This window comes from Papio anubis, chromosome 18 (assembly GCF_008728515.1).
Source record: "Papio anubis isolate 15944 chromosome 18, Panubis1.0, whole genome shotgun sequence".
NCBI lineage: Eukaryota > Metazoa > Chordata > Mammalia > Primates > Cercopithecidae > Papio > Papio anubis.
Window position 1 is genome coordinate 62008939 of NC_044993.1, and position 22130 is coordinate 62031068.

Below are 22130 nucleotides of genomic sequence, written 5' to 3' on the forward strand. Positions count from 1 at the left end.
AGGAGAAAAGGTAGATGAAAAGCTGTTATAATAATTCAGTGGGAGCAATGGACAGGATTTAGAGTGATGAACCCAAGACAAGCTAAAGTTGATTAAATGGTACAGTGGACTAGATGTAAAGGAAATGATTCACCCAAAAAAATTTAGGCAAGGCACGGTGGCTCATGCCTGTAATCCCAGCACTTTGGTAATCCAAGGAGGGCGGATCACTAGAGGTCAGGAGATGGAGACCAGCCTGGTCAACATGGTGAAACTCCGTCTCTACTAAAAATAGAAAAATTAGCTGGGTGTTGTGGCGGACACCTGTAATCCCAGCTACTCAGGAGGCTGAGGCAGGAGAATCCCTTGAACCCAGAAGGCGGAGGTTTCAGTGAGCCAAGATTGCGCCACTGCACTCCAGCCTGGGAGACAGACTGAGACTCCATCTTAGAAAAAAAAAAAAAAAAAAGCCCATTCTGCCTGTTTCGTGAGAAGAGACTGCCATGGAGACAGAGGGGAAGCTGCAGACAGTTAAGAGGTAAGGTAGGTGCAATTCTTATTATTACTCCCATTCCACAGATGAGTAGGCTAAGGCTGAGGCTGAGAAGTTACAGCTCTTGCCCAAGGTCCAACAGCAAGAATAGGGCAACGGGGCCAGGCGCAGTGGCTCACACCTATAATCCTGGCACTTTGGGATGGGATCAGATGGGGCGGGAGGATCAGATGAGCCCAGGAGGTCAAGACCAGCCTGGCCAACATAGTGAAACCCCGTTTCTACAAAAACTACAAAAGTTTGGCTGGGCGTGGTGGCTCACGAGGTCCCAGCCTTTGGGAGGCCAAGGCAGGTGGATCATGAGGTCAGGAGATGGAAACCATCCTGGCTAACATGGTGAAACCCTGTCTCAACTAAAAATACAAAACTTAGCCGGGCACAGTGGCACACGCCTGTAGTCCCAGCTACTCGGGAGGCTGAGGGAGGACAATCGCTTGAACCCAGAAGGTGGAGGTTGCAGTAAGCTGAGATCGCACCACTGCACTCCAGCCTGGGCAACAGAGTGAGACTCCATCTCAAAAAAAAAAAAAAAAGTTAGACAGGTATGGTGGCACATACCTGTAATCCCAGCCACTTGGGAGGCTGAGGCAGGAGAATCGCTTGAACCCCAAGCAGTGGAGGCTACAGTAAGCTGAGATCGCACCACTGCACTCCAGCCTGGGTGACACAGCGAGACTCCATCTCAAAAGAATAATAATAATAATAATTAATTAATTAATTAACTTAAAATAAAAACAATAGCCATCTTGGCAACAACTGGTGCTGCCTGAATGAGGAGGCAGGGCCAGCTGTGGAGCCCTCCTGGGGGCCTGGCCAGTAGGGTACCTGTCCTCCACCCCCTAGTGCCTGGTACCCCTGGGGTGAAGCCAGCTGAGTATGGAGACTGAGAGCCTGCCAAGAGCAAGAGAGGTTTTCAGGAAGGGACCTGGAGAAGCCTGGTTCCAATGCCAGCATGAGCATCCGGTTCTTAGTCAGTGTCCCTCCTGGGCATTCTGAAGGAAATATTCTCTTCTCTTCTCTTCTCTTCTCTTCTCTTCTCTTCTCTTCTCTTCTTTTCTCTTTTCAGACAGAGTCTCACTCTGTTGCCCAGGCTGGAGAGCAATGGTACAATCTCAGCTCACTGCAACCTCTACCTCCTGGGTTCAAGCAATTCTCCTGCCTCAGCCTCCCAAGTAGTTGGGACTACAGGTGCCTGCCACCACGTCCGGCTAATTTTTGTATTTTTAATAGAGACAGGGTTTCACCACATTGGCCAGGCTGGTCTCAAACTCCTGACCTCAGGTGATCTGCCCGCCTCAGCCTCCCAAAGTACTGGGATTACAGGTGTGAGCCACTGCGCCCTGCAAGAGATCATTTCTCATCCAGACGGCTACTGAGAGCAGGACCCCAGAGAGTGTTCATTTTTGAGTGCAATGTGGGAACCAGGCCTTGAACCCACCCTGTGGGCTTTCCACTAAGAGCCCACAGAACCGGGTTCAAGGCTTGGTTCTCCCACTTACAGGGCTTGAGCAATTCACTTTCCCTCCCTGAGTCTTGGTGACCTGTGCTGTGAAATAGAGAGAGACACCTACCACCTGCTGTCAGAGCCCATCAAGGTAAGAACACAAGAGGGAGGTGCCCATCAACATGGGTCCTCTTCATGGAAGAGGGGCAGAGGAAAGATTCATGCATGATTAATGACTGGCGGCAATTTCCTGCCTGCCTTTGAAATGAATCAAAAATAAGTGAAAAAGCGTGGCTGAGGCAAAGCATTTGGGTCTGCAGGGACTCTGCAGTGGACCAGAGGAGGCCTGGGGCTGGCTGAGTCATCTAAGTGGGTGATCGGTTTTTTCCTGTTTTCAAAACGAGAGCCAGGTTCCAGAGGGGATACGTGGAGTGGGATTAAACGTTTTCCTCCAAGCATCCTCCCAGTGGAAGCCTTCCCAAGCAGCATCATTGGGTAAATTTCCGTTGCCACTCTCTGACAGAACTGGGAGGAGGAATGGCAAATTTCTTTTTTCTTTTTTTTCTTTCTTTCTTTTTTTTTTTTTTTTTTTTTTGAGACAGAATCTCTCTCTGTCACCCAGGCTGCAGTCCAGTGGTACAATCTTGGCTCACTGCAACCTCCGCCTCTTGGGTTCAAGCAATTCTCCTGCCCCAGCCTCCCAAGTAGCTAGCTGGGAATACGGAGGTGTGCCACCACACCTGGCTATTTTTTTTTTTTTTTGGTATTTTTAGTAGAGACAGAATTTCACCATGTTGGCCAGGATGGTCTCGATCTTCTGACCTCATGATCCACCTGCCTCAGCCTCCCAAAGTGCTGGGATTACAGGCGTGAGCCACCACGTCCAGCTGGAATGGCAAATTTCTTATCCAAAGATAGTGTCTCTCTAAATCTCAAAAAATTTTTTTTTTTTTTTTTTTTTTTGAGACAGAGTTTCACTCGGTCACCTAGGCTAGAGTACAATGGTACCATCTTGGTTCACTGCAAACTCCGCCTCCCAGGTTCAAGTGATTCTCATGCCTCAGCCTCCAGAGTAGCTTGGATTACAGACATGTGCGGCCACAGCTGGCTAATTTTTGTATTTTTAGTAGAGATGGAGTTTCACCATGTTGGCCAGGCTGGTCTCGGACTCCTGGCCTCAATCCACAATGCTGGGATTATAGGTGTGAGCCACCGCGCCCAGTCTAAATTCTGAAATCCTTATAGCTGAAATGAATTACTTCAAAATAATACAAGAGAGGCAGATGTAGTTACGTGTACAGATTAGATCAGGTCAGCCTGACTTGATGGGTGATGGGTATGTGAGGGTTTTTTTTTTAATCAATAAAAGTTTGTTGTTTTTAAATAGCAAAAAGTTATTTTAAATATAATATCCAATACTCAATATGTATCGAGCCTTTTTTCTTTTTAAAACAAATTTTTAGGCCGGGCGCGGTGGCTCAAGCCTGTAATCCCAGCACTTTGGGAGGCCGAGGCGGGTGGATCACGAGGTCAGGAGATCGAGACCATCCTGGCTAACATGGTGAAACCCCGTCTCTACTAAAAATACAAAAAACTAGCCGGGCGTGGTGGCGGGCGCCTGTAGTCCCAGCTACTCGGAGGCTGAGGCGGGAGAATGGCGTGAGCCCGGGAGGCGGAGCTTGCAGTGAGCGGAGATTGCGCCACTGCACTCCAGCCTGGGCGACAGAGCGAGACTCCGTCTCAAAAAAAAAAAAAAAAAAAAAAAAATTTTTATTTCTCAATTATACCTAAAAGAGTCCTTTTTTTTTTTTTTTTTTAGGGACAGAGTCTTACCTTGTCACCCAGGCTGGAGTGCAGTGGTGCAATCATAACTCACTGTAACCTTAAACTCCTGGGTTCAAGTGATTCTTCTGCCTCAGCCTCCCCAGAAGCTGGGATTATAGGCATGCAACCACAACTGGCTAATTTTTTTTTTTTTTTCAGAGATGGGGTCTCGCTATGTTGCCCAGGCTGGTCTCGAACTTCTGGTCTCAAGTGATCCTTCCACCCCAGTCTTCCAAAGTGTTGGGATTACAGGCATTAGCCAGCACACCTGGCCTAAAATTAATGTTCTTTAATGAAGCAATTCCACTTTTAGGAATTTCGCATGAAAGAGATGCAAAGCAGATTACTAGAAAGAGCTGAGTGGTTTTTAATTGCAAAAAAATTGGAAATAACCAAAATGCCTATTATTAATAAAAGACTGCTTAAAAATTATAGTATGCCTGATCAATAGAATGCTAAGCACTGTTTACAAAAGAAAGATGATATGAGGCTGGGTGCAGTGGCTTATGCCTGTAGTCCCAGGACTTTGGGAGGCCGAGATGGGCAAATCACTTGAGGTCAGGAGGTGGAGACTAGCCTGGCCAACTTGGTGAAACCCCGTCTCTACTAAAAATACAAAAACTAGCCGGGCATGTTAGCGTGCACCTGTAATCCCAGCTATTCCAAAGGCTGAGGCAGGAGAATTGCGCCACTGCATTCCAGCCCAGACCACAGAGCAAGAGACTCCATCTCAAAAAAAAAAAAAAAAATTAAAGTAAATAAATAAGTAAATAAAACAAAGGATGATATGAAAGCAAAAAATAAACTAAGAAAAATGTTTGCATCTCACACCAGGCGCGGTGGCTCACGCCTGTAATCCTAGCACTTTGAGACGCCGAGGCAGGTGAATCATGAGGTCAGGAGATCGAGACCGTCCTGGCTAACACGGTGAAACCCCGTCCCTACTAAAGATACAAAAAGTTAGCCAGGCATGGTGGCATGTGCCTGTAGTCTCAGCTACTTGGGAGGCTGAGGCAGGAGAATCGCTTGAACCCGGGAGGCGGAGGTTGCAGTGAGCCGAGATTGCACCACTACACTCCAGCCTGGGTGACAGAGCGAGACTCCATCTTAAAAAAAAAAGGAAGGAAGGAAGGAAGGAAGGCAGAGAGAGAGAGAGAGAGACAAGAAAGAGAGAGGAAGGAAGGAAGGAAGGGAGGGAGGGAGGGAGGGAGGGTGGCCATAGTACCCTATTAAGTTTCAGGTGTAGGGGTTAGTCATCGAATGTTATTAAGATGGGTCCTATTTCCATTTGAAATGTAAATATCATGTACATGACAATAGATTCTTTCATATAGATTCAAGATCAAAACCTTGAAGATACCTGCTGAGACTGTTGACTCCAGGGGTTTCTTGCTTTTTTTTTTTTTTTTTTTTTTTTTGAGATGAGTCTTGCTCTATCGTCTGTGGCTGGAGTGCAGTGGGTTTGATCTCGCTTACTGGAAGCGTCGGTTTCCCCGGTTCATGCTGCTCCTGCTCCTCATCCTCTTCCTGAAAATTTGGGACTACAGGCACCCACCACCTCACTTCAGCCACTTTTTTTTCTTTTTAATGAGTCCTGCCCTCTCTGTCCCACTGGCTGGAGTGCAGTGGCACCCATCCCGGCTCACTGCAAGCTCCGGGCCTCCCCGGTTCCCAAAAGCCATTCTCCTGCCTCTGCCTCCCAAGGCTGGGACTACAGGTGCCTGCCCACTGCTCGCTAATTTTTTGTATTTTTTTTTTTAGTAGAGACTTGGGTTTCACTGTGGTCAAGTGATCTCCTGATCTTTGTGGATCTCACTTCTACTTCTGCCTCCCAGTGCTTGGGATTACAGGTGTGAGCCACTTAATTTTTTTCTTTTTGTTTTTAGTAGAGATGGGGTTCACCCCTGTTAGCCAGGACGGTCTTGATCTCCTGACCTCATTAGCCAGGATGGTCTTGATCTCCTGACCTAGTTAGCCAAGATGGTCTTGATCTCCTGACCTCATTAGCCAGGATGGTCTTGATCTCCTGACCTCCTCATCCGCCCACCTCGGCCTCCCAGAGTGCTGGGATTACAGGCATGAGATGCCCGACGGACTCCGGGGGTTTCGATCAATACCATAACAAACCTTTTGCCTTTGACATACTCTGAATTTTGTTGTTTGGGGGCTGGGTGTGTGTGCTTGCAGTGTCCGTCAGTATCAGTGCCAGTGCCTGCTACTTCCCTGGTTCTGTGTTGAGGAGAAGGATGTATAAAGAATCATGAAACATTAGCCCTCACTTTGTTTTGAATTACAGACTAATGTTAGTGTTCTCAAAACTGAATTTTCTTCCTTAAAATTAAAGCATTTTTTTTCTTTTGGATTTAATGAGGTATTGCTAACTGAAGCCAGTTTGACACAGTGAGAGAGATGTCAAATTGATTTGAAAGGTGTGCAGTCTGATTTAAAACCAAACCCTGAATCCTTTTAAAGAACAATAAAATATATTTTACATACAAAAAAATCATGTATATATGTTAGTATATGGATAGGAAAAACTAGAAAGGAAGAGGGTTAGCCAAGCCATTCAATGTCTTGTTTCTCTGTATGTTCTCAGCTTAGATGCTGCTGAGAACATACAGAGAAATAAGAAGTTTCAGTGTAAATTCTACAAAGAAAGAGAACTTTTGTTTCGTTCTCTGTTATGTTCCCAGTGTCTGACACGTAATATCTACTTGGTAAATATTTATGGGGCGGAAGGAAGAAGGAAGGGATGGAGGATGAGAGGAAGGAGGGAGCGATCGAAAAGAGTCCTGGCCCCTGAGTTGTTCACTGTTACTCACAGCCAGGCTTGGAAACCGATGTGTGGGCAGAGTGCAAAGAACATAGGGAGAAAAGGGCTCTGAGTTGGTAGGGACTTTGCATAAACTCTCTCTCGTCCTTATGTTAGCATCCTCCTTTCCACAGAAGAGAAGTCATTTGCAAAGTCATCAGGCATGAAGCCCATCTTGAAATTCAAGGCTTAGTGGGCATCGTGGCTCAGGCCTATAATCTGAGCATTTTTGGAGGCTGCAGCAAGAGGATTGCTTTGAGCCCAAGAGTTCAAGACCAGCCTGGACAACATAGTGATACCCTATCTCTTAGAAAAAAAATTAATTAGGCTGGGCACAGTGGCTCATGCCTGTAATCCCAGCACCTTGGGAGGCTGAGGTGGGCAGATCAACTGAGGTCAAGAGTTCAAGACAAGCCCAGCCAACAGGACGAAACCCCATCACTACTACTAAAGATACAAAAATTAGCCACGGGTGGTGGCGGGCGCCTGTAATCCCAGCTACTCAGTAGGTTGAGGCAGGAGAATCGCTTAAACCCAGGAGGTGGAGGTTGCAATGAGCCAAGATCGTGCCACTGCACTCCAGCCTGGGTGACAGAGAGAGACTCCATCTCAAAAAAAAAATTAATTAAAAAACAAATTCAAGGCTTATGTGGTTGCAGAGAACACTCTTCTTTCAGGACAAATGAGAACGAGATATTCCTGTGAAGTCGGGGGCACAAGTATTGGCAATGAATGTACTGTATCTCCAAAGCAGATAGATCTTAGACAACCAGAAACTCTGGGAAAAGGACACACTCATCAACCTCTGGGGGAAACTGGCTTCAGGTAACTCAAAGGTGACACCCAATGTCGCTCTGAGGAACTACACAGAAATCCTAAACGATGTTAAAGAAGAGGGAGCAAGGCTGCCCTTTACTTCCACTGCTGTCCAGCCAGCTCCATAAGGCTCTGAGAGTCTGGGCTGAATGAGGAGACTGGCCAGGGCTTGGCTAAGAGAACCTTTCACTCAAAAGTAAGCCCAAAGCAAGATGAGCTGCATTCTCGGGGCTGCTGTATGTTTTCTCTGCCTGAATAAGCTGCTGCTGATGTATTTATCTGGGTTCTTTTCTGATTCCCGTGATTGCATTTGAATAGCAGAAATCCTGGCAAGAGGAGATGAAGATTTGGGCTAAAAACTTGACTGAGGCTAACATCTGAGGAGGACCCAGGAGTCACAGGAGCCTGGGTGGGAATCTGCTTTGCCACCTACCAGCTATGTAGCTCTGCTCACACGACTTCACCTTGCTAAGCCTCAGTTTCTTGCTTGTAAGTGGAGATGATGATACCTATTTTGCAAGGTTGCCGAGTTGATTGCATGACGTCACCAACGTGCACAGTAGTAAAACAGAAAAGGCTTAGCAAGTGTTGATGTCATTACTGTTGTGGCTGACATTTACTGAGCCCTTACCAAAGCCTTTGACAATCACTGTCTTTTTTCCTTCCTTCCTTTCTGTCTCCTTTTCTTTTTTTGAGACAGGGTCTCACTCTGTTGCCCAGGCTGAAGTACAGTGGCCTGATCACAGCATCATGGCTCACAGCAGCCTTGACTTCCCGGGCTCAAGCAATCCTCCCATCTCAGCCCCCTCCCCCCTACAAGAAGCTGGGATTACAGGCATGCAGCAGGCACCACACTCAGCTGATTTTCAAATTTTTTGTAGACACAGTGTCTTGCTATGTTGCCCAGGCTGGTCTGCAAATCCTGGCCTCAAGCAATCCACCCACCTCAGCCTCCCAAAGTGCTACGATTACCGACATGAGCCACCACACCCAACAAATCACTGCCTTTTTCAATGCTCACAACAAACCTCTAAAGTAGTTAATATTTCTTTTCTTTTTGAGACAGAGTTTCGCTCTTGTCGCCCAGAGTGCAGTGGCGCGATTTTGGCGCACTGTAACCTCCGCCTCCCGGGTTCACGCAATTCTCATGTCTCAGCCTCCTGAGTAGCTGGGATTACAGGCACCCGCCACCACACCCAGCTAATTTTGTATGTTTAGTAGAGACAGGATTTCACCGTGTTGCCCAGGCTGGTCTCAAACTCCCGACCTCAGGCGATCCACCCGCCTCAGCCTCCCAAAGTACTGGGATTACAGGTGTGAGCCACTGCACCCGGCAACTCTTCTTTTTTTCTTTTCTTTTTTTTTTTAAGAAACTCTCACTCTGTCACCCAGGCTGGAGTCCAGTGGCGCAATCTCAGCTCACTGTAACTTCCGCCTTCCAGGTTCAAGTGATTCTCATGTCTCAGCCTCCCAGCATAGCTGGGACTACAGGCATGTGCCACCACGCCTGGCTAATTTTTGTATTTTGGGTGGAGTTGGGGTTTTGCTGTGTTGACCAGGCTGGTCTGGAACTCCTGGCCTCGAGCAATCCGCCTGCCTTGACCTCCCAAAGTGCTGGGATTATAGGTGTGAGCCAGTGCACCTGGCCTAAAGTAGCTAATATTTCCATCTGCATTGTGTAGGTGGGTAAAACCGAGGTCCAGAGAGAATGATGAAGATCGCATATTAATAAGTAGCTACGCTGGGATTCAAATGCAGTCCATCTGACTTCAGAATGCCCACCGTGAAGCATTACTGCATAGTGGCTCTGTTCATCCCTGAGATGTCTGAGGAAAACAAACATAGAGAGTGGCTCCAGTATATTATTGTTGAGGAGATCATTCAAAATCAAATGTACTTGGCTAGGTGTGGTGTCATGTGCCTGTAATGCCAGCTACTCAGGAGGCTGAGGCAGGAGGACTGCTTGACCCCCGGAGTTCCGGCCCAGCCCAGACAATATAACAAGACACCCTTCTCTAAAAAACATAATAGTTTTTTAAAAGATTAAATGTACCTGATTTTTAAATGGGCCAAGAGTCTGAAAAGACATTTCTCTAAGGAAGAGGTACAAATAGCCAGGAAGCACACTCAAAAATGCTCAGTTTCTGTTTGTTTGTTTGAGACGGAGTTTCATTCTTGTCACCCAGGCTGGAGTGCAATGGCGAGATCTCGGCTCACCACAACCTCCGCCTCCCGGGTTCAAGTGATCCTCCCGCCTCAGCCTCCTGAGTAGCTGAGATTTCAGGCATGCACCACCATGCCCGGCTAATTTTGTATTTTTAGTAGAGACGGGGTTTCTCCGTGTTGGTCAGGCTGGTCTCAAACTCCTGACCTCAGGCGATCTGCCTGCCTCAGCCTCCCAAAGTGCTGGGATTACAGGCATGAGCCGCTGTGCCCGGCATTTTTTTAATTTTTAAATAAAAGATGCTCAAGCTGGGTGCCGTGGCTCACACCTGTAATCCCAGCACTTTGGGAGGCTGAGGCAGGTGGATCACCTGAGGTTGGGAGTTTGAGACCAGCCTGGCCAACATGATGAAACCCCGTCTCTAGTAAAAATACAGAAATTAGTCAGATATGGTGGTACGCACCTGTAATCCCAGCTACTCAGGAGACTGAGGCAGGAGAATCACTTGAACCTGGGAGGCAGAGGTTGCAGTGAGCCAAGATCATGCCACTGTACTCCAGCCTGGGCAGCAGAGTGAGACTCCATGTCAAAAAAAAAAAAAAAAAAAAGGAAAAGAGTGGGTATAAATGTGACTGCAAAACTGCCTGAGTGGCTACTCCCTGCTTACAGGGTAGCCTGATTCTGCAGGAACAGTCACAGAGCTGTAACACCTAAGGAGTTGTAACACCACTGCTTTAATAAAGCTGTTTTATTTTACCTCCGCTTGCCCTTCAGTTCTTTCCTGGGCAAAGACAAGAACCCTCATGGGCTAAGCCCCACTTTGGGGCTCACTTGCCCTGCATCAGTGGTAAATTTCATTTGGCCTCTGGAGAGAATGTTAGTGTTAAGCACGGTTTAAGGTCTAACAGATGAATGGATAGTAAAGAGGCAGGGAGGAGAAAGGGGAAGGCGTATCCCTTGCCTCCAGCCTTCCAGAGTCCAGGAGAAATTGTAGTAGGAAGAGGGCAGGACTGTTTCTAACTGCAACCAAGTACAGGAACTCAACCAGATTACATACTGTTCAGATTGCTCGGCGAAAGCATGAACTTTGCAGATCTCTCAACAAGGTAGTAAAACACCACTGCAAACAGCAACAAAGACAGGCTGCAAGCAACTAATTGAGGTATCCAGAAGAGAGACTTGATACCACCACATCAAAATAGGCTCTGCCAAGCCCACAGCCCCCAGGCAACAGACTCTGGGTCTGGACATGACTAGAATGAGTCCTCAGCCTCCAACTGGTCTGTCCTGGACCTGTGGGAATAGCAGAGTTCTGTGAGACTTCCATTATGATGTGAGTTTCAGTAAGGATTACTTAGTGCGTGAGAGCTGTGTGACAAATACAACGGCCTCAAAATTTACTTGTCTATTTCGTCCTTTCTGTAAAAACAGCTTTGTTGAGATGTAATTTACATGCTATAAAATTCACCCTTTAAAGTGAACAATTCCATGGTTTTTAGTATATCCAGAGTTGCAGCATCTCACCACAATCAATTTTAGAATATTTTCATCATTCCCCAAAGAAATCCTACACTGGCCAGGTGCAGTGACTCACACCTGTAATCCCAGCAGTTTGAGAGTCCGAGGTGGGAGGATTACTAGGGCCCAGGAGTTTGAGACCAGCCTGGGCAACATAGCAAGACTTGCATCTCTACAAAAGTAAAAAAAAAAAAATTGTCCAGGTGTGATGGTGCATACCTGTAGTCCCAGCTACTTGGGAAGTTGAGGCAAGAGGATTGGTTGAGGCCAGGAGTCTGAGGGAGGCTACAGTGAGCTATGGTTTCACCACTGCACTCCAGTCTGGGTGAAAGAGTGAGCCCTTGCAAGAAAGAAAAGAAAAAAAAGAGAGGGAAGGGGAGGAAAGAGAAGGGGAGGAGAGGGAAGGGGAGGGGAGGTGGAGGGGGAGAGAGGAGGCCAAACACAGTGGCTCACTCCTGTAATCCCAGCACTTTGGGAGAATGAGGTGGGCAGATCACGAGGTCAGGAGTTTGAGACCAGCCTGGCCAACCTGGTGAAACCCCATATCTACAAAAAATAGAAAAATTAGCTGGGCATGGTGGTGCACGCCTGTAGTCCCAGCTACTCAGGAGGCTGAGGCAGGAGAATCGCTTCAACCTGGGAGGCAGAGCTGAGATCGTGCCACTGCACTCTAGTCTGGGCAACAAGAGCAAGACTCCATCTCAAAAAAAAAAAAAAAAGACCAGGCATGGTGGCTCATGCCTGTAATCCCAGCACTTTGGGAGGCCGAGGCAGGCGGATCACGAGGTCAGGAGATCAAGACCATCCTGGCTAACATGGTGAAACACCGTCTCTACTAAAAAATACAAAAAAATTACCCGGGTATGGCGGCAGGCACCTGTAGTCCCAGCTACTAAGGAGGCTGAGGCAGGAGAATGGCATGAACCCAGGAGGCGGAGCTTGCAGTGAGCAGAGATTGCGCCACTGCACTCCAGCCTGGGCAACAGAGCAAGAGTCTGTCTTAAAAAAAAAAAAAAAAAGTCACTCCCCATGTCCTTCCATTCACTTCCCAGCCCCCAGGAACCAGCAATCCATTTTTGTCTCTGGATTTGCCTGTTCTGTACATTTCCTATAAATGGAATCATACACTTTGTCATCTTCTGTGTCTATCTTCCTTTTGCTCAGCATGTTTTCAGGGTCTATCCATATTGTAGCATGCACTTCATTCCTTTTTTTTTTTTTTTTCTTTTTTAGACTGTCTCGCTCTGTCATCCAGGCTAGAGTTCAGGGGGATGATCTCAGCTCATTGCAACCTCTGCCTCCCGAGTTCAAGTGATTCTCCTGCCTCGGCCTCCCGAGTAGCTGGGACACAGGCACCTGCCACCACGCCCAGCTAATTTTTGTACATTTTTAGTACAGATGGGGTTTCACCATGTTGACTAGGCTGGTCTCGAACTCCTGTCCTCAAGCAGTCCTCCCAAAGTGCTAGGATTACAGGTGTGAACCCCTGCGCCCACTTCATTCCTTTTTATGGCCAAATACTATTTCATTGTATGGGTAGACTACATTTTCTTTATCCATTCATTAGTTGAGGGACATTTGGGATGTCTGCACTTTTTGGCTATAACAGAGAGTAATGACAGTACCGACATTAACAATGCTATGGGCATTTGTGCATGAGTTTTTGAGTGCACAGGCGTTTTTAGTGCTCTTGGGTATTTACCTAGGAGTGGAATTGCTGGGTCATATGGTTAACTTTTTGTTTCCCAGGTTGGAGTGCCGTGGCGTGATCTCAGTTCACTGTAACCTCTACCTGCTGGGTTCAGGCAGTTCTCCTGCCTCGGCCTCCCGAGTAGCTGAGATTACAGGCATCCACAACCATGTCCAGCTAATTTTTGTATTCTTAGTAGAGATGGAGTTAGAGACGGGGTTTCATCAGGTTGGCCAGGCTGGTGATCTGCTTGCCTCAGCCTTCCAAATTGCTGGGATTACAGGCATGAGCCACCGTGCCCAGCTACACCCTTTTTTTCTTTTTCTTTTTCTTTTTCTTTCTTTCTTTTTTTTTTTTTTTTTTTTTTTGTGGAAACAGAGTTTTACTCTTGTTGCCCAAGCTGGAGTGCAGTGGTGTGATCTCGGCTCGCTGCAACTTCTACCTCCCGGGCTCAAGCGATTCTCCTGCCTCAGTCTCCCGAGTACCTGGGGTTACAGGCATGCACCACCCAGCTAATTTTTTGTATTTTTAGAAGAGATGCGGTTTCACCATGTTGGCTGGTCTTGAACTCCTGACTTCAGGTGATCCACCCACCTTGGTCTCCCAAAGTGCTGGGATTACAGGTGTGAGCCACCGTGCCTGGCCATATACCCACTTTTAATAACATGCAGGTTAAAGCTGGGCGCGGTGGCTCATGCCTGTAATCCCAGCACTTTGGGAGGCCTAGGCAGGCGGATTCACGAAGTCAGTAGATCAAGACCATCCTGGCCAACACGGTGAAATCCTGTCTCTACTAAAAAATACAAAAAATTAGGAGGGCGTGGTGGTGCGCACCTGTAATCCCAGCTACTCAGGAGGCTGAGGCAGGGGAATCGCTTGAACCCAGGAGGCAGAGGTTGCAGCGAGCCGAGTTCGTGCCACTGAACTCCAGCCTGATGACAGAGCAAGACTCCATCTCAAATAATTAATTAATTAATAATATGCCGATTAAGTAGTGGTTTATGCAGAATTTCTAGGGAAGGGGTGGTAACTTTTGGGTCCTCAGGGCATTGCCAGGAAATGGGCAGTAAGCCCTGGAGTGTTGCCATGGTGATGGTAAACTGACATGGCACACTGGTGGGCATGTCTGATGGAAAGCTGCCTAGTCCTCAACTGGGTCCGGTGTCTGAGCCCCACCCCTGGAGTTGAGTCCCACCTCCTACCTCAGTAAAGCATCAGTCAAAGCAGAAAGCGAGGGCCTCTGGTGATCTGGTGGGAGAGTCCATCTCACCTTTCCCCAGAGCTCCCTCCTTCCTGTGTGGGGATGAGGCAGGGAAGCTGTTATACACCTCCAGGGTACAACATCCACACCACAGTTCCTGGGGGCGGCGTTCACAGTGGGCAGGGGCCAGCCTACAAGGCAATAACCTGTAGGTCTGTGGAGGGGAGATACTGGGAGAGACAAAAGGATCCCACATTCATCCTCATCTATATCAACTCAATCTATTATCTCTCTCTCCCACAGCAGCCCTGACCGTGCTGCCTGTGTTTCTGTTTACTGCGTAAATATTTTGTCTTACCAACAGAATGATGACATTTGAAGACAGGAAATAGACTTATTTTTCTGGCTATCTCCCAGATAAATTGTTATAAACCAAAACTGTGGACACATGGAATGTTAGGCAGAATAATGGTTCCTAAAAATATCCACTTCCTGATCCCCAGAACCTGCGAATATGTGACCTTATGTGGCAAAAGGGATGTTGCAGATGAGTTTGGAGATTCAGCTAAAGATATTGAGGCGGCATGTCATGGCTCAAGCCTGTAATCCCAGCACTTTGACAGACTGAGGCAGGAGGATTGCTTGAGGCCAGGAATTTGAGACCACCCTGGGCAATATAGCGAGAGCCCGTATCTACAAACAATTTAAAAATTAGCCGGGCATGGTGGTATGTGCCTGTAGTTCCAGCTGCTTGGGAGACAGGCAGGAGGATGGCTTGAGCACAGAAGTTGGAGGTTGCAGGGAGCTATGACTGCACCACTGCATTCCAGCCTGGATGACAGAGCGAGACCCTATCTCAAAAAGAGAGAGAGAGATTTTGAGATAAGAAGATCATGGGTTATTCAGATGTGTCCAGTGAAATAAGCCCATTCAAATGGCTTCTTAAAAGAGTGGGGAAGGGCTGGGCATGGTGGTTCACACCTGCAATCCTAGCACTTTGGGAGGCAGAGGCAGGTGGATCACCTGAGGTCAGGAGTTCGAGACTAGCCTGGCCAACATAGTGAAACCCTGTCTCTACTAAAAATACAAAAATTAGCCGGGCGTGGTGGCAGGCGCCTGTAATTCCAGCTACTCAGGAGGCTGAAGCAGGAGAATCACTTGAACCTGGGAGGCGGAGCTGCAGTGAACTGAGATCGAGTCATTGCACTCCAGCCTGGGGGACAAGAGTGATACTTTGTCTCAAAAAAAAAAAAAAGAAAAGAAAAGAGTGGGGAAGTAGTCTCAGAGTCATAGAAGTAAATGTGACAATGGGAACCAAAGTCAAAGTGATGTGGGGCCATGAGCCAAGGAAAATACAAAAATTAGCCGGGTGTGGTGGCAGGCGCCGGTAGTCCCAGCTACTCAGGAGGCTGAGGCAGGAGAATGGCATGAACCTGAGGGGCGGAATTTGCAGTGAGCCGAGATGGCACCACTGCACTCCAGTCTGGGCGACAGAGTGAGACTCCATCTCAAAAAAAAAAAAAAATTAGCTAGGCATGAGGACATTCACCCACAGTCCTAGCTACTCAGCCTGGGTTTGGTGCCTCACACCTGTAATCCCAGCACTTAGGGAGGCCAAGGCAGGTGGATCACTTGAGACCAGGAGTTCAAGATCAGCCTGGGCAACAGTATGAATCCCTGTCTCTACTAAAAGTACAAAAATTAGCCGGACATGGTGATGGGCACCTGTAATCTCAGCTATTCGGGAGGCTGAGGCAGGAGAATCGCTTGAACCCAGGAGGTGGAAAAAAAAACAGATGCAGCAGCTGGGCAAGGGGGCTCATGCCTATAATCCCAGCACTTTGGGAGGCCGAGGTGGGTGGATCACTTGAGGTCAGGAGTTTGAGACCAGACTGACCAACATGATGAAACCCAACCTCTACTAAAGTACAAAAAATTAGCTGGGTGTGGTGGTGCACGCCTGTATTCCCAGCTATTCGGGAGGCTGAGGCATGAGAATCTCTTGAATACAGGAGGCGGAGGTTGCAGTGAGCTCAGTTCTACAAAAAATTTTAAAAATTAGCTAGGCATGGCCGGGCGCGGTGGCTCACGCCACAGCAGTGGCATGAACCCCGAAGTACTCGATGTAGGGGGACCCACACCTGCACTGCTTGAGCAGCTTATAATTTCTCAGCCCTGCACTTTATAACGACAGCAGCGTCCAAGTCCGTCTCTTATCATCAAGAAGGGAAGTGCAAAGTGGGAGCAGTCAGTCCTCAAAGCCTTCCTTCCTGTCTCCGGGGTGTGTACGTTGCCAGTTTCAGGACAAATTGAGGAAACAGAGACACTGAAGCCAGTTTGTTCAGAAGCGAATCATAGGCGGTTGAAAGCCCAGCTCAGTTCTGAAATTATGTTCTTGATATTTACATGAAATTATGCTGAGAGTAGATGAGAAGTTTTATTTTAATTTGGCAAAACGAAAAGTTGACTTTGTTCTTCACCAAAATTTTGGAAAATTTCCTGATCTGTGACATTCTAATTTCTGTTGAGACGCTGGTGCACTTGTGACTCAGAGAAGCCCATGGGCTAGGGGAGGAAGGGAATGGACCATGCAAACCCGTTCACAGCGTTACACAGAGAGAAAGAGATGCCGAGCCTCTCCTCATTGTTTTCATTATGCAGCAGCATGTCAACATCTCAAAAAGTAAAGAGAGTAGCATCTACCATCACTGGGCTTCAAAAATTATCAACCAAGGAGGGTCAAGCTTAACTTACCTTTACTCTTGTCTACTTCCCCTTGGATTTTTTTTTTTTTTTTTTTTTTTTTTTTCTGAGACAGAGTCTTGTTCTGTTGTCCAGGCTGGAGTGCAGTGGCAAGATCTTGGCTCAGTGCAAACTTCACCTCCCAGGTTCAAGCAATTCTCCTGCTTCAGCTTCCCAAGTAGCTGGGACTACAGGCGCCTGCCACCACATCCGGCTAATTTTTATATTTTTAGTAGAGAAGGGGTTTCGCCACGTTGGCCAGGCTGCTCTCAAACTCCTGACCTCAGGTGATCCACCCACCTTGGGCTCCCAAAGTGCTGGGATTACAGGCGTGAGCCACCACGCCCAGCAAGTTTCCATTTTAAACACCCCACAGTCTCTGTATTTCCTGTGAATTGGTAGTTGGATCTATAGGCTTGTTTGTATTTATGTTCAATCTTTTTGTCAAAAAATATTTCAAAAATAGTGTTGAGCATGCTTTCCTCACAGACACACAATGACCGATTGTCTCTTTGTGGTGTTGGCAGCCATTGGTGCTTGATGACAAGATTCATAGTTCATTAGGAGTGCTTCTTTGTTTCTATTTGGTGAGGTGACCAGGTGACCAACCCCTCCCAGTTCACCTGGAACTTCCCCAGTTTTAGCACCTTCGGTCCCATGTCCCAGAAAAGCACTCAGTCCCAGGACAGCTGGTCACCCTGCAGGAAAGCCATGTTTTAGGCAGTGACTCTTCCCACCCCTACTCTGCCTCCCTTTGCCATAGTGGGCAGAGAAGTAGGAGACAGGATGTGGATAACGGGCTGGAGAATGCAGGGGGAGGGGTCTGTATCAAGTGGCCAGTCTTGGGTGTAAATGACACCTTAGTGGTTGTCCACCTAGTGTCCACTTCCACCTTCTTGCAATCCTCTGATTTTTGATTAGGTAATGGTCCCTACCCACAGCCCACATGCTTCACGGGCACTCGTGATAGCCCCAGCTCCCATGACCAGCTGCTCCCGTCTAGAACCCAGACGAAGCCAGTCAGTGCAAGCCAGTCCCCATGCCACACCTTGGGCCAATAAATCACAAGAGGTAATTTGTCAGAGGCATTTTGGAAAACGTTTCCTTATTCTTCTTTTTAAAACTTTTATTTCCTTTTTTTCATCCAGAATTTCTGATGAAGATCACTCTTTAAAATATGTATATGTGGGCCGGGCGCGGTGGCTCAAGCCTGTAATCCCAGCACTTTGGGAGGCCGAGACGGGCGGATCACGAGGTCGGGAGATCGAGACCATCCTGGCTAACACGGTGAAACCCCATCTCTACTAAAAAAAATACAAAAAACTAGCCGGGCGAGGTGGCGGGCGCCTGTAGTCCCAGCTACTCGGGAGACTGAGGCAGGAGAATGGCGTGAACCCGGGAGGCGGAGCTTGCAGTGAGCTGAGATCCGGCCACTGCACTCCAGCCCGGGCAGCAGAGCGAGACTCCGTCTCAAAAAAAAAAAAAAAAAAATGTATATGTGTATGTATATATGTATACACACACACACACACACACACATACACCATTCAACCATTGGCTAGGCATGGTGGCTCACACCTTCCAGCACTTTGGAAGACTGAGGCAGGAGGATATCCTGAGCTCAAGAGTTCGAGACCTACCCAAGCATCATAGTGAGACCCCATCAGAACAAAAAGATTTGTTTAATTAAAATATATACATAATTGAATTTTATTTTATATGTTATGTATATATCTATATATACACCATATATATAATTCAAATAGTTGAATTTTAGGCTGGTCGAGGTGGCTCACACCTGTAATCCTAGCACTTTGGGAGACTGAGGCAGGTGGATCACACCTCAGGTCAGGAGTTCGAGACCAGCCTGGCCAACACGATGAAACCCCATCTCTACTAAAAATACAAAAATTAGCTGGGTGTGGTGGCAAGCACCAGTAATCCCAGCTACTCAGCAGGGGAGTTTATGTTACTTTGTGTAAACATATGCTTTCATTCCTCTCAGTCAGAAATACCTAGGAATAAAATTGCCGGATGAATTTATGTTTACATTTTTATTAAACTTTCTAACCACTTTCCAAAGTGGCAGGCCTTATTTTACTTTCCTACCAGCAATTTGGGAGTATCTCTGTTTCTCCATATCCTCACCATTTATTATTCTGTTTTTGAGTATTAGTCATCCTAGTGGATATGAAGTGGTATCTCATTATGCTTTTTTTTTTTTAAAGACAGGGTCTCACTCTGTTGCCCAGGCTGGAGTGAAGTAGCGTGATCTCAGCTCACTGCAACCTCTGCCTCCCGGGTTCAAGCAATTCTCCCTGCCTCAGACTCCTGAGTAGCTGGGATTGCAGGAGCCCACCACAACGCCCAGCTAATTTTTTTTTTTTTTTTTGAGGCAGTCTTGATCTGTTGCCCAGGCTGGAGCGCAGTGGCGCGATCTTGGCTCACTGCAACCTCCGCCTCCCAGACTCAGGCATTTCTCCTGCTTCAACCTCCTGAGTAGCTGGGATTACAGGTGTGTGCCACCACACCTGACTAATGTTTTTGTATTTTTAGTAGAGGTGGGGTTTCACCATATTGGTCAGACTGGTCTCGAACTCCTGACTTCGTGATCCGCCGGCCTCAGCCTCCCAAAGTTCTGGGATTAGTTGTGAGCCACCACACCCGGCCCTATTTAGCATCTTTTCATGAAACATTTCCTCACTCTCAAGAGCGAGGGATGAAGAAACAGCTTCTTCTAAAGTGATATGGGGTTTGGGATCTTCCCACCATCCTAGGATGGAGCTGACTCAGAGGAGGGCAGAGCTCAGAAAACTGAACAGAAACACGGTCAGACTCCTGATGAAACAGCACATGAACTTCACCCAACGTCTGGACTCTTCTTCAGTTACAGGTGCCAAGAAATCCTTCGTATTGCCTAAACCAACTTGAGCTGGATTTTGTGTTACTTGCATTTTACTGAGCATCATGGAGTGACGCAATGTTCCTTATTAATTCTGGGGCAAAGATTGAGCATTTGAGAATCAACTTTGCATGCTTGCTGTGGTGAAGACAAATAACTCAGTTTGAATAGGACAAAGAATTTGATACAAGGAGGCAACTACAGCAGAGAAATCAAGGAATAAGAAAAGAGGATGATGCCTGGGTGCAGTGGCTCATGCCTGTAATCCCAGCACTTTGGGAGGCCAAGGCGGCAGGATCATTTGAGCCCAGGAGTCGGAAGTTGCTGTGAACTATGATCGTGCTCCTGCACTCTAGCCTGGGCCACAGAGCAATACCCCTTCTCTACAAACATAAAAGAGACTGGTGTGGTGGCTCATACCTGTCATCCCAGCACTTTGGGAGACCGAGGCGGGCAGATCACCTGAAGTCAGGTGTTCAAGAACAGCCTGACCAACATGGTGAAACCCCTGTCTCTACTAAAAATACAAAATTAGCTGGGCGTGGTGTCTCATGCCATAATCCCAGCTACTTGGGAGGCTGAGACAGGAGAATCGCTTGAACTCGGGAGGCAGAGGTTGCGGTGAGCTGAGATCCATTGCACTCTGGCCTGGGCAAAAAGAGCAAGACTCCCTCTCAAAAAAAATGAAAAACAAAACAAAACAAAAAACAGAGAGCGAGAGAGAGGATGGTACAGAAAAGGGAATGAGCTAAAATTGGGATTTTCAAGACGAGAACACTAACCTGAACCACAATGCAGAGTATTATTTAAGCTACAGCTAAGAAATTTGTAATATGAATAGTTCCTTTGTAGAAAGAACAGGAAACTGATATCAGAATGAATCCCATTGTATGGAATCTGTAATGTGTTGTGTGCCTTTTTATTAACATTGTAGAGTTCTCCTTCCTTTGGATGGCTTCGGTCACTCTCCGTTTACCCTTTCCTCATTTTAAAAAAGTCCAAATAGCCCAAATATTGGTGGAGAGATATAATAAGGTATATTACTTTAACACAAAATGAGCATTCCTTTGAGGGAGGGAATTTTCTTTGTTGGTAAAGATGACCAAGATAAATGCTTAGGCTAGAAAATGAGCCTCCTCTTTTGTCTTAGGGTCTATGGGACAAAAAGCTTCAAAGGAGGGAGAACCGGAAGAATAGAAACAAAGCTTCAAAGGAGGGGGAACCAGAAGAATAGAAAGAGAAGTCGGGCCCCCAGGGGGAACCCTAAAAGGAGATGAGGGCAAGGTGAGAGGAGAAAAAGAGATTAAGAAGCCAGTACCTCTGGGCTTAGTGGCTCCCACCTGTAATCCCAACACTTCAGGAGGCTGAGGTAGGGAGATTGTTTGAGTTGCTTGAGGCCAGGAGTTCGAGACCAACCTGGCTAACAGAGCAGGACTTTGTCTCTATAAAAAATTTATTAGCCAGGCACGGGCCTGGCACGGTGACTCACGCCTGTAATCCCAGCACTTTGGGAGGCAGAGGTGGGCAGATCATGAGGTCAGGAGATTGAGACCATCCTGGCTAACACAGTGAAACCCCATCTCTACTAAAAATACAAAAAATTAGCCAGGTGTGGTGGCAGGCACCTGTAGTCCCAGCTACTTGGGAGGCTGAGGCAGGAGAATGGCGTGAACCTGGGAGGCGGAGCATGCAGTGAGCCAATATCGTGCCACTGCACTCCAGCCTGGGCGACAGAGCGAGACTCCTTCTAAAAACTAATAATAATAATTGCTTCTGAGTGTGTCTATGAGGGTGTTGCCAAAGGAGATTGACATTTGACTCAGTGGACTAGGAGAGGAAGACCCACCCTCAATATGGGTGGGCACCGTCTGATATGCTGTGATCATGGCTAGAACAAAGCAGGCAGAGGAAGGTGGGTTAAACTGGCTTGCTGAGTCTTCTGGTCCTGCTCCCATGCTGCATGCTTCCTCCCATTCCTTCTGCCCTTGGACGTCAGACTCCAGGTTCTTTCGCCTTTGGACCCCCAGACATATACCAGTGGTTTGCCAGGGACTCTTGGGCCTTTAGCCACAGACCAAAGGCTGCACTGTTGGCTTTCCTGCTTTTGATGCTTTTGGCCTCTGATTGAGCCCCTAGTGGCTTCTTTCTTCCCCAGCTTTCAGATGGCCTATCATGGGACTTCACCTTGTGATCATGTGAGCCTATTGTCCCTAATAAACTCCCTTCATATACACAAGTATCCTATACGTTCTGTCCCTCTGGAGAACCCTGACTAACACAAGATGACATGAGTGTAATCTTGACTCCAAAACCAGATAAGATAAATACAATTATAGATGCATTTCATTTCCAAATGTAGAGGCTAAAATTGTAAATAAAATGTTGGCTAACTGAATCCAAATAGATAAGAAAATAGTGTATCATTATGTTAGTTGCCTAAGGCTGATCTATTAAAGTTCCACAAACTGGGTGGCTTAAAACAATG

General features: G+C 47.2%; 1 long non-coding RNA gene across 2 annotated transcripts in view; it reads left to right on the forward strand.

Moving 5' to 3' along the window:
* LOC103880325 overlaps nucleotides 1-20134 on the forward strand; it is a 38824-nt gene extending 18690 nt beyond the window's left edge. The window contains exons 3-4 of one of the 2 annotated variants that reach the window (XR_004179663.1): nucleotides 2034-2127; nucleotides 19521-20134. This is a non-coding gene — a long non-coding RNA (uncharacterized LOC103880325). Of the gene's footprint in view, nucleotides 1-2033; nucleotides 2128-6746; nucleotides 6913-19520 lie in introns of those variants that run through there. The other variant, XR_004179664.1, reaches the window with a different exon arrangement.
* The last annotated feature ends 1996 nt before the right edge of the window (nucleotides 20135-22130 follow it).